This window comes from Canis lupus, chromosome 11 (genome assembly GCF_003254725.2).
Source record: "Canis lupus dingo isolate Sandy chromosome 11, ASM325472v2, whole genome shotgun sequence".
Taxonomy (NCBI): Eukaryota; Metazoa; Chordata; class Mammalia; order Carnivora; family Canidae; genus Canis; species Canis lupus.
Genome location: NC_064253.1, coordinates 43,999,316 through 44,009,752, shown reverse-complemented (window position 1 = coordinate 44,009,752; position 10,437 = coordinate 43,999,316).

Genomic DNA, 10,437 nt, shown 5'->3' with positions numbered 1-10,437 from the left:
CTGGGTGCATGTGATTCCTCAAACCCACATACACATAAAAGTCACATCTAAAATAGATGGATTGACGTATTTCTGGTTACAAATGATAGGTGGAACACACATTCACTTTAGGTTGACCTCATAAAAAGGATGAACAGAATAGGAGGGTATGAGTGGTAATTAATTTAGAAGTCCCCAGAAAGTGACAGTAGGAAGATCTGAAAAACCACCTGTTTTGTATGAAGGGACCCTCAAGACACTCGGGTGAGGTTTAAATCATAAGTAATGGGTGAAAGGCTGTTTCAGAAGGAATTAAAGCACCAAAACCTCCTCCTTAATATTTCCCAGCAAAGGGATGGCCTTTCTCTCCCGGAGATTGATCCTCTCTGGTGAGGGATACCAGGGGGTCTTTGCAGTTTAAGACAAAAGGAACAGAACAGAGTTCCCAACTGAAAATATGGGAAGTTAGTATTAAATTATACCCTGAAGGTTGAGACCACCCCTTTCTGGCTATTTTCCCTTATCATGTGTCTGGATACATTTAGCAAGTTTTATACATTCCAGTCAGATCTTGGAAAAATGTTTTCTATTTCATCTAACAACTTGAGTGAACTGACATGGGGATTTTCCAATTTAAAAAATAAATAGGCAAATGCTATTTCAGTCACTTCAATGTGTAATAAAGACCATCATCCATAAGCCCTAACCACAAGCACAGACTTCCATTGAGTTATAAAGTCCTACATTCTTATATATGTGGTGGGGAAAAAAGTCAACAATCAGATGAGAGGGAAATCTCTAATATGAAAAAGACCACAACAAAAATAGAAAAACCGTCTTGAAGAAAACAAAGTCTATGTGGGATAAAAAGAGTTCTAAAATGAATAAAACTATTCTTTAATAAAACTGAAATAAGGGAAAATCCTGTAACCATTGGGGAAAAAAATGTACAGGATTTCTCAGGCACTACTGAAAGCAGCCAGAGGTGTTACTCTAAGTCTGCAGAGTGCAATACAGTAGCCTCAAGCCAAATGTAACCATTTAAATGTACATTAATTAAAATGGAATAAAATTAAAAATTCAGGTTCTTAGTCATGCTAGTCACCTTTTGAGGGCTCAACAGCCACATGTGGCTAGTGGCTAACATTGGGCACTGCAGATAGGACATTTCATCTTTATGGAAGTTCTATTGGGCAGTGCTGCTCTAAAGAGAAGCTTCTTGAACTAGAAACAGAAGAGTGAGAATACAGCATTTCTTCTAAGTGATAAATTAATAACAGCATTAACAAAATGATGGAGGAATACTGAAGGAGGGACTCAGTAATTTTTGCTTAGGGAGTGGGTAAGGCAACCTTTCACCTGAGTCTTCACCTGACATGTCACCTGTTTTGACAGAATAGAAATGGGCTAGGAGAAATTGCCAAGTTTGAGACCAGGTAGGTCTTCCGTCCTGTCAGGCTTGGTGGTCCCACCTGTACCCTTTCCTGTGACTCCAGAATTTGAAGAGCCCACAAAAGGAGATTCAGGCATAGGAAATCTGAGAAGACAAGGGAACATGTAATGATGAAAATCTGAGTAGTTGGTTCAGTGAAAGCACAAATGAAATATCAGAGGGATAGTGAGGAAGAATATAAAGACAACAGGAGAATGAATAGTATGACCAGTGTTGAAAAGGTGGACCAAAATGTGTTTGGTTTAGTTACTCTTCACAGAATCCTGTTCCTCCTAACTCTGTCCATTAAATATTTAGCATTCCATTAAAACATAAGTTTCACACCTGCATGTTAGAAAATAGTTTTAAAATCCGGAGAGAAAAATAGGAAGACATTACTCTCTCTCATCACTTTTAAAGCCATCAACAAAATCTCGTGTGTGGTTTGTCAAGTCAGTTGTCTGGCCAGTGATCCACAAAAAAGAACATGGGAAAGTCTAGAGGGGCAGGTGTCAGATGGAATTGGAATAATTACCTTTAAGGTAGGGAAGATGAGACAAATCAGCATCAAGTCAAAAATAAAACACGAAAATTGTGGTCTTTTCTGAATCTTACTTATCATATGTAGGCGTCCTATCTTATAAGTTGAGAGTATGAACAAGGTAAAAAAGTGAAAGCAGAATGGCATTTGTGATCTTTCTCACAAAACAGAAATGTTATGAATAGCAATAGTTTAATTCTAACACTGGTTATTTACGATATTAATAAATTTAGCCCATTTGCAATTCATATTAGCACCATTCGGGATTTAGGTATTGTAGTCCTTAACTATAAAAGGTGTCTTTGGCCCTATTAGAGAATTTTGATCGCAGGAGTCATTAATAATTAGCATGCCTTTTTTGAGTACTTCTCAAGAGCTGTGTTCCTAGGCTGTAAAGACATGTGCACCTAAGACAAGGTAGTTGTCCATCATTGAAGGCAAATAGGTATTTTACCATTAAGAAAGTTAGATGTGAGAGGAGAGAATTCAACTGTTTCTGGTAGTAAAAAAAAAAGTATCCTAAACTACATTTCAATTGCAGATACAGTACTATGTTAGTTAATTATCCTGACTACCTTAAGAAAGAAAGCACTATGGTTTTTTTCTTAGAGACTCAAGTTCATTCAATACTCAATCTATTCAGTGGGGGTGGAGAATTCTACAAAGTGAAATGTAAAGGTATTGAAATATCTTGAACTCTTTTTAATCCTATTATCTAAAAATAACATATTTATTCAACAAGCATTCATGGTCATTTACTAAGTGCCCAGCTCCATTCTAGAAGATGCAAAACAAAGCAGACTAAATAGCTGTTCTCATATTCTAATGGAAGAAATAAGGTAATTAACAAACAAATGGATACTGTGGCAGGCGGTGATAAGTATACTGCTGAAAAATAAAGCAGGCCAAGAGGCTTTCTAAGGGAGTTAGAAAAATCAAGCAGAGTGAGCCTCTCCATTCACTTTTTTTTGCATTTCCAAGGTGACTGGAGTACCCAGTAGGAAAGTGCTACTGGCTTTGCTCCAGCGTTGGTCTGCTGCTGCACAACTGAGCATTACTCTCCACCTACCTCTAGAGCGTAATTCATAGCAGCGTGACAGATTCTTCTCTTAAAATGAAGCTTAGGTATAAAGTTATGGTTATACATGATGAGTAAGCTCCAGAAATTTGTGCAACATTGTGCCAATAGTTGATAGTAAGGTATTGTACACTTAAAAATTTGTTCAAATAGATCTCATGTTAGATGTTCTTAACACACACACACACACACACACACACATCAAAAAAAAAAAACAAATCTCATCAATAACAACAAAGGGCCAAAAGGAAACTTTTGGAGGTGATGGCTATATTTATTGCTTTGATTGTGGTGAAGATAACCCAAGTGTATACATATGTTCAGATTGCATACATTAATTGTATACAAGTTGTATACATAATTTATGTGCCGGGTTTTTGCATACCAATTCTATGCCAGTAAAGCTAAAAAACTAAAAATAAAAAAATAAAAAAATAAATCTTCTGGAGCTGGATTCCCAGGGTCCTGGGTAATAGCCAACAGCCTCACACTTGTGGTTTCCCTTTCAGATACTTGCACCCATGTTTTGTGTAAGGGTTTCTCCTAAAGCTCTGTGACTCTTATTCATCACAGTAAAGCGTGGTATAGCTGCCCCAGCCCTTGACCACTTCCCTTGGTTATATTGATTGCGTCAGTCCCTGGAACTTCATGTTTCCCACCTGGAGATACAGAGACACTCATGCCCATTGGATCAAAGGACTAGACCAAGGTAGCTCATATTTCTCTGAGGTAAAAATATGAATGTATGTTTTCTTGTCATTTTCACATGGGTGTTAGTATCTCCACAACTAAGTATGAGGCTCTCAGGGTAGGACCATATTTTTTTTTACTTTTATGTTTTAGTTACCTCCATTCTCTAATCTCTTTCTCTCTTGTGCTTTGAGTACAACCTGTTTCCACTGAAAGAGGTCTACTTAATGAACAAGCAAAAGATGGTTGAATATGTATTGCAATATTCCCCATAGTTTAAAGGCCTTTGGAGTCACAGAGACGTGGACATATTGGTTGTTGCTCTTAAAATGCTCACCATCTATTTGCGGAGGTAAAAGCAATACATGTGTGAATAATTATAGGACATCGACTGGTAGCATAGGGACAGGAAAATAATTGCAATGAGACTTTTAAAGATCAATATGAGCTTAAAGAAAACAATTTGAATTGAGGCTCTGCCCAGTGTGTGGAATTGTCATAAAAGTGTGACTTCTGGAAGGAGTTAAAAATATGTGGAATACAGGATGTCTGTCCTCCTGGCTAAATCAGAGTTCTATGAGTGGGGAGAGACAAGTTCAGGTAGGTTAATTGGGACCAGTAAATGGAAGGCGTGGAGCCCACAAAGAAGACTATAGTTTTATTCTAATAGGTAACCTGGGCTGCTATCCACTTTTAAACTGGAGACTTACTCAGGAAAATGAGAACATGAAAACATTTGAGAACGCATTCACAATGACTAGTTGGTCATTTTTATGTTATTCTAAAATAATAATTACATAGTGTTTTGCATAAGTAACCAAAATGCTACTATGGCAACCCACAACTTGAGCTCCTAGTAAAGGTGATTCGGTTTCCTCTTCCATGCCTGGAACAAGCCAATTTAACACCCCTTTACCCCCATGCACATGTGCATGTACACATATACACACACACACAGATTTTTGCTCAAATAAGACCTTTATGTGAAGCAGATCTCTGTTAAGTTTGAGGAGATGGAGAGCTTCAATTCACAGCACACGAGCCACTTAACATTGAACTTAGGCATTCTGCTTTGGAAGTTCTTGGTTAGTGACTCTCTTATTCCCTCTCCTCCCACTACACTTCTCTGTTCTCTCCTTGGGAACAAAAATGGACTAGAGATTTAAAATAAGCACAGCACTATCACAATCTTCCCATTTTATTAACAGAGACATTCAGCTTCTCCTAGTTTATCTCCTGGTCCTATTCCCTTTTGGGTCACCCTGCAGTGGTGTGACCACTTTGTGAGGGGAGAAAGGAGGTAGAAGGGGAGACCCTTCTGTCTGTGCACTGTACTTTCCGTGGATCTGTACCCTCTCCAGATTTTCCTACCAAGTCTGCAGTATCTGGTAAATACAATGGAGGGAGGGCATGTCTGTCCCAGAAATTATTCCCTGGAAAACTGTCTGAAGTCCAATTTGCAGGAATTAAGAGCTTGTCAGACAATCAGTTCCAGAGCCACCAGGTAAAAGCAGTTTCTCTGTATCATTCATTTTGCTGGCAAAACCATCTCTTCATGCCTTTCCCCCTACAGATTTTTATTAAATTGTGAGGGCAGGATTTGCCCGTGTTTTTATTTTGAATGTCATATTAATGCTGAGCACCCTTTTGGTATCTTAATGAAGTAGATGATTTAACAAATTATCTCGGTTTCAGAATCATTCCACCTCATTGTTCAGGAAATTTCTAACCTATTATCACCGGACAATCTATAGTCCTCAATTTCAATAGCAGAGTATCTTTGCAGAAGGGCTTTTGTGTGCTTCCAAAGGGATTCTTACTGGCTCTTCGATTTCAGTTACAGTTTGTCTGCTGTTATTCTCGCTCTCTGATTTGTAGAACTCAGCATTCTCCGAAAGACAGATGTTGGCAGAGGGTTTGAGGGTACTCTGTGATATCTGGACTGTGGCTGGGCTGCCTCCCTCTGAAAGAGGGTGGGAGAGAGAGAGGGGAGAGTCCTTTTCCCCCTCTGACTAAGGGGTGGGTCTTGGAGTTTGCTGCTGTTGATGCAGAACTCAGCTTAAATGATATAGGACGTGAGGGGGTGGCAGCAAGTACAAAACAGTGAAATAAATTACCATATATATCATGTTCTGGTGGCTAAGATAGAAGTGATGTGTGTAATGAATCAAAGCTGGAAGGAGTTCTGGTGTGTGGTGATAGTGAGGGAGACAGAGTTCTCTGTGCCTCAGCCTCAGCTTCAGAGGGCTCAGGGTGAGGAATATGTGAGTAAGCAGAAACCACTCACCATAATGTGACAAGGGAGGACATTTGTGAGGGCACAAGAGACCTTCCGTTATTGTAGTGGGGATCTGTTATTTCGCCAGCCCAGCACTTCGATTTTCCTGTGGGGGTCATCTCTTCCCCTGCTGCAGGCAGACTGGCCTGCTCTCCGGCTTTCCTCTAGCCTGCCAGGACATGGGCACGTGACCCAGGCTGGACCACAGGCTCCCTCTCTTCCTGAACTTGAATTTCAGTGGCCTGATATAATGATGAAAATAGTCTGCAGCTGATTCACCTGCAAAGTGGAGCCTTGATGACATGGCCCTTTTGTTTCTGTTCCCCAGAGTTAATCTGGTTGCCGTCTCTCCTTGAGCCCTGGCTGCTCCTGTTCCTTTTGATTATATAAGCTATCACATATGCCTAGGAGATGTTCTGTGTCATGCTCAGGTTAGCCAGGATCCATTTCTTGTGTTTGCAGTGAACTAGCTCATTTGTTGAGACTTTTGGACTATTTGGACCATCAGCTTCCTGGTGGCGTGTCATGCCATCATGAGGCTGTTTGTCTAAACATTATTTGCGTGAATCTCCTATAATCAGACTGGGAAAGAGACATGCGAAAATAGAGTAATGATAGGGTTATGTTTATACTTAGGATATTGCTCAGAGGGCTTCTGTAAACTAAAGGAAGAAAACAGGGTCTCCTGTGGACAACGCCATAGGGGCCTTTCCAAGGCTAATTATAGGACAAGTTTATAAGCTCCGATTCCTACTTCCTCCTCTGTTGAAAGAGTGGTAACTCTCACTTCTCTGGGCAAGAATGAATGATTAAGTCAGATGATATTGTGACATGCCCAGAACAAGGCTTGATACATTGAAGGTGCTTAATTAATCTTTGATTCTGTTGTTTTCCTCTCCATGATCAAGTTTGTGTGCACTCTCATTCTCTCTCTCTCTCTCTCTCTCTCTCTCCTTTCAGAGATTCAGATGTGGCTGGCAGATTAAACAGTGCATTGAGATCTGTTTTGTTTCAGGCTTTTTTTTTTTTAATTTTTATTTATTTATGATAGTCACACACACACACACACACAGAGAGAGAGAGAGGCAGAGACACAGGCAGAGGGAGAAGCAGGCTCCATGCACCGGGAGCCCGACGTGGGATTCAATCCTGGGTCTCCAGGATCGCGCCCTGGGCCAAAGGCAGGCGCCAAACCGCTGCGCCACCCAGGGATCCCCTGTTTCAGGCTTTTTAATGGGACTGCTTTCCACAGTGGATAATAATGTGGAACTTCTAGGTGCAGATATGTTTGGAAACTTTTCATCAGTTTGAAACATTTTATTGGCAATGGTCAAAAGGAATGTCTTAAGAACCTCAATAGCTCAAAGATGGTGGAAGTACAACATGTTGTATAAATCTCATGGCTCTGGCCTGACTGAAGAGTGGGTATGAGTTATATCCCATCAACACGATTATCTCCCTTTTATTAACTCTCAAATCCACTTGATAGTGAACAATTAATCCCCTACCGACGTCTCTCCAGAGCTCCTGAGAGATCTGCCTTGGGCCTGCCGCTCTGTTCTATCCAGTAGGCACTGCTGTTGTCCTGTTGCTGCTTGGCAGTCAGGATTTCATCTTACTGCTCTATTTGGTCGTGACACGAAAAGGCTCTGTGTGCTGTCTACCTGCTCAACACCCATCCCATCCTGAACTCATGCTTTACTTGCTCCTTGGGTTCCAAAGCTATGCTGATTGTCATCTGAGTCAGCCTCTTCGTTTTTGGATTCTTCCTTCTGTTTGAAGCTTAATGTTAGTCCACGAGGCTAAACTGAGGATGGACATATGGATGGACAGAGGCTGTGCCACGAATGGTGTTATTCCCATCCATGAGTCTGTCACTTAACTCCTTCATTCTTTATATATAAATATATGTGATTTTGAATGTCACATTCATAGATTGATATGCTGTGGTATCTTAATGACTTCAAATTCAAATGACTTCAAATTCAAATTCAAATATTCAAATGACTTCAACAGATTATCTCAATTTCAGGATCACAAATTCTGCCTTGTTGTTTAGGAAATTTCTAAACTAAAATCTCCGGTCAGTCTACAGTGCTTAATTTCAATAATAGAGTATCTTTGTGGAAGGGCTTTTGTGTGTTTTCAGAGAAGTTCTTATGGGCTCTTTGATTTCAGTTACACAATTTGTTGATTTTTCTCTCTCTCTGATTTGTAGAACTCAGCATTCTATATTCTAGGCACAACCAATTTCAAACCTGGACTGATTAGGATACTATGCTACTACATCTCTCAGAGAGCACTAACTCAGAGGATATTGTTTCAGTAACTCAACTTTTTTTGTTTTCGATTATGACTGGATCGAAATTCTGTACTTCATTCAAAAAGGACTATTTTAACAATTAAACATAATCCTTTAAAGAGTAAAATAAGTATGGATAGCACATTTCTCCATCTTTTGCAGAGACTTATGTTAATGATAAACTCATAATCTTCAGGTACTGAGAATCTCACATTAGCAAAGGAAGTGGTATTCTTCAAAGTAAAGGAATTATAGTTGCTGTGACTACCTTGTGTCCAATATAATGTATGTAATTTGATAATGAGACAGGTTCTTAAAATTAATCAATTTTTTGTTCCTGATCTATTGAGATGAATTATTCATTATAAACTGTAGTATTTTACTTTTTTCCATTTATTAATTTAAGGCAAACATCTGATTGTCATTGCTAAACTTAAGGGAACAAATTGAATTTATGTAGGTGCAATTTTTGGGTGATCTATGAAATTATTGTCATTTCATTAAAATTTTTCCAGGGAGAATACCATCTAGACTGGTACGATTTTTCGTTTTTGTTTTTGAGAGTTAGTTTTGGCAAATAAAGCTGATCATTTTGCATTTCAGTATGACTGTCTTGTTTTCTTTCTCTATTTGTTGAGTCTAGATTCTGAAATTTTCTATGAATTTTTTTTAAATCTGCCATCTGCTTGTTCAGTTACAAGTTCTTGCATTTCCTAGTTCTTGCATGCCCTCCTTTTCTTCGAGTAGTTATGAAATCACAATTAATTTGATGCACAGATACTTTTCAAAGCAAGGAACAGAAAATAGCTTCTGGGTTCTGCATCCTACTATAATGAAGAGAACAGGGATTTTGAAATCCCACAGTGATGAGTGAAAATTCTGGATCTGCCACGTGCTTGCTGTACAATTTCCTAGCACCTCATTTCCTTTACACATAGGCACAATGTCAGTCTAGTTGGAAAGGCAAACTTTTGATTTTGGAAAAATTAAAAAGAAGTCTTGCTCCATCATCCCCTCTAACAGAGGAAAATAAAATATTTTACTCTGTTTTCATCTTGGAGGCACACTCACTTTTCCAAGCCACCACCCAGCTGCTATATGAAAAATGATTTCTTCTCATCATCCTTTTATAGAAGGAACAGCTCTAATCGTCAGGAGATAAGGGATTAATGCTCCAAATTTCTGTGAACTGAACAGTTGGCCAGTTTATGGATGTTCTTAAGGAGCTGAGTTCTGAACTCAGGATTTAATAGAACTGAACATTATTTTTTCCAGGCATTTGGTCTCCTGTTGAATGCATGCTGCTGGTCACTAGGTATATTTGCTATGTGCATTTGAAGTTGTGAGAAGTGGACTGAGTAGGTTTGTGTGTCCAATGCGTGCATGTATATGTTTTTGAAGGCAGTATTTAATATTTTTTTCTCTTTAACCTACAGAGAACACTGTCATTATTTATGTGGTTAAAAATAAAAGTGCTTAAAAACTCCATTGATAAGAATGTGCATTGCAAAATTGTTTAAAGTAGGAATGATTTTTAAAAATTAATGTCCAATGGTGGAGGATAGTTAGGCAAATTACTCTCTATTTTTATGACAAGATGTTATAAGGCTTTTTAAGTTATGCATACGTTGTAAGAACACATACAAATTAAAAATAAGAGGTTTAATTATCCCTTTTGTAAATGAGTGATTTCCCTCCCCTTCTGTTTTTAGAGCATTTACTTTAGAAAACTAATAATTGCTAGTACTTACCTTTTTCTTTGAAATATATTTAAATCCTTTTGAAAACTAGTAGAACTTTTGTCAGCTTTATGACCTAGAAATGTCTTTTGCAAGGACCTGAGAGCCATCTCTTTGAGATGTAAACATTAAGGGAAAGAGCATTCTATCTCCCTGTTTCTGTGGGAGGGTGGGAGTCTGACAGTGGTAGGCACCTTGCTCCAAGTTGCGAAAGTACCTCCTGTTGTCAAGATATAAAGAGTCAGTTTTTCCTTTGGGTAAAGCCTATCAGTGAGCACAGATCGCCACCTCAACTACTAGGTAAAGTTAGGATGAACTGTGTGGGACAAATGGTGCTGTTAAATCCTCTTTCTTGAGGACGAGTGGTTATTTATCTTGAATACATGTATGTAATGGGT